The following is a 2607-nucleotide window of genomic DNA, read 5'->3' on the forward strand; positions in this document are numbered from 1 at the left end:
TAATAGTACTATTTATATAAATAAATACAAAATATTCACGTGTGAATATTTGATATTTCATTATACTCTCAAAATTGAAGATAAAAAACGACAGTGCGATTTTTATATAATTCAAATATCAATATAGAAGGAAATATCAAAATAATTTTTATTTTATCTTTATTATTCTTAAATAATTCTTTCTTCACACCCATTCTTCCTCAATAATGTGTCCATGGCTTTAAATACCTTTTTAGTCTTTTAAATTTGAATAATTAAAAAATTGTTTTTATTAGTTCCTAAAATTTTTGAAAAATTACTTTTAGTCTCTCTCATTTTTTGTATTAATGGTGTCATAATTTGTGTCGATTTTACACTCTCATAACTTTTCTTTTCAAATTTAGTTTTTTTAAAATGATTTGTGATAGTTTAAAACCATCAAAATATGTATAAAAATCACAATAATTTCACATTTATATTTTTATTTTTCTTCTTTAAATTTGCTAGAATATGCAACAAACGGTCACCAAAATCATACCAGTAAAATATTTGGCGGTTTAAAATTGACAGAAATTGTTTTTAAAAAAATAAGTTTTGGTGGTTAAAAAACACTACATAATGAACAAAGAAAAACTATAAATAATTTTCCAAAAATTTGAGAGATTAAAAAAAATTAATTACTCAAATAAGCTGGAAAACATTTATGATCTCTAAAGACAAAAAAAAAAAAAATTGTGTCCACCAACAAGGATTATGTGTCCTTTTTTTCTTTTGGAATGAGTAACTAATTCTTTTCAGTTTTCACGTTCATCACTCTTTAATTTATATTGTTACGTCTCAGCCCACTAGTTTTGGTAACATTCTTTCCTTGAAGCCAAAAAATGTCATTGAGAGGCTATATTATAATTTAGTGGCCGAACTACGGACAAGAAGCGCATCTGGTGTAGTGGTATCATAGTACCCTCCCACGGTACTGACCGGGGTTCGATTCCCCGGATGCGCAACTTTTTAACTTTTTTATGATGATTTTTTTAAGAGAGTTTCTAAACATGAACTTTTTGATGATGATTTTTTTAAGAGAGTTTTCAAACATGATACTATTATAGGGGAAAGAAAAAGAATTACCCGAAGGCAATATTGAGGTAATATAGTCAGAGACGGATGCAGAAGTTGGTCAGAGAGTGATAAATTAATAATAAATATTAACTAAAATTTAAACTACAATAGACTAACAATTTAAATGTAATGTATCTTTTATTCAAGTAGTGTATGTCCTACCTTCATATCAATTTCTTCTATCTTAGGAACTTTGAATGACTGTTTGGGAACATGAGATTGAGGAGTTTCAACTTTGTTAGGTCCCGGATCTGTCTCTACTTATCTCTTAAAATATGCATGAAGAGTAGATTTTTCTATAGGGCTCTCTACAATCAATCAAAAAAAACTTAAAGCAAATCTAAATTAAACATCATATACATTTTTGAAAATGTGCAATGAAGAAAAATCGAGTGTGTAACAATTGAGAAAGCAATAGTACCTTAAGAAGGAAATCAATAGGCAAAAAGAAAATTTATAGTGTTCTACATTATAAAAAAATTGCAAAATTATAAAAGTTAATAATATCTTTTTAAAGTATATCTAATATTTACTTTTAAAAAAGAAAGATTGACTACAACGAATTCTGGGTACATATCTTCTACAAAATATATTATTATAATTATAAATTTATAATTGATATCAATCTAATTATTTTTTAATGTATATATGTTAATTGCATTTGGAATTGGATATGATTATCAAGGAATTCCCACATTTTTAAAGAAAAGTGAAGTTCTCGAATTATTATAACTTCTCGAATTATGTAATCTCAATTAATCTTCACGCGACATATTATCACATTTTTTTAATTCATGAGAAAATTAATGGCACATGAAATTTAGTTAAAACTACATGATCCTGAACTACGTAGGGTGTGTTTGTGAACTGAACGCAACTGACAATGAAAAAAAGTTTTTCTCACGTTGTTTTAGCGTGTCTTGAAATGAGTGTTTTTTCATTGAACGTGAATTTTAACACTTAACCAAACACAGATGTAACAATTTCTCACAAAACACGTGCTGTTGTTGGGAAAGTTGGAACACCATGGACCTTGATTTCCATTATTATCAGATAATGCAATTCTTGCCACAGACCAAATTTTGGAGCTAGATGAACTTAATATTGGCAAGACATTGGCCTTGTATATAAAATAGTTAAGCAAGAGCAGACAGATTTCATCAGAGAGTTATGACTGTGTCTACTTTCTCTTCCAATATCTATTCAGGTAAATCAAAATTAACTCAAGGATTGTTCTCTTCAAAAATAGTTTAAATACATGATGTACTTTCTCTTCCAATAACTTTATTTTTATTTTTTTGCCAAGTAAAAGGAAAACAGAAAATACTTTGGAAGTTCTGCTATAAAGAATTGAATTTCTAATAACCCCATCTATTGTTTTTCCACAAAGTTAGTTCACTGTGCCATCCTCTTTATTAATGCATAGCTTTGATTCGAATCTAAGGTATTGTGTTGGTGGGTTAATATTGTTACCCTCTTGTGTAAGTGTTTACTGAACTTGGGGCCAACCTA

The 2607-nt window shown here is 28.0% G+C and overlaps 1 non-coding gene across 1 annotated transcript; it reads left to right on the top strand.

Annotated features, from left to right (window-relative positions):
- Positions 1 to 911: 911 nt before the first annotated feature.
- TRNAG-CCC lies at positions 912 to 982 on the top strand. Its single transcript has one exon. It is a non-coding gene; the product is annotated as a tRNA-Gly (tRNA).
- Positions 983 to 2607: the final 1625 nt, after the last annotated feature.

This window comes from Glycine soja, chromosome 9, assembly GCF_004193775.1.
Source record: "Glycine soja cultivar W05 chromosome 9, ASM419377v2, whole genome shotgun sequence".
Lineage (NCBI taxonomy): Eukaryota > Viridiplantae > Streptophyta > Magnoliopsida > Fabales > Fabaceae > Glycine > Glycine soja.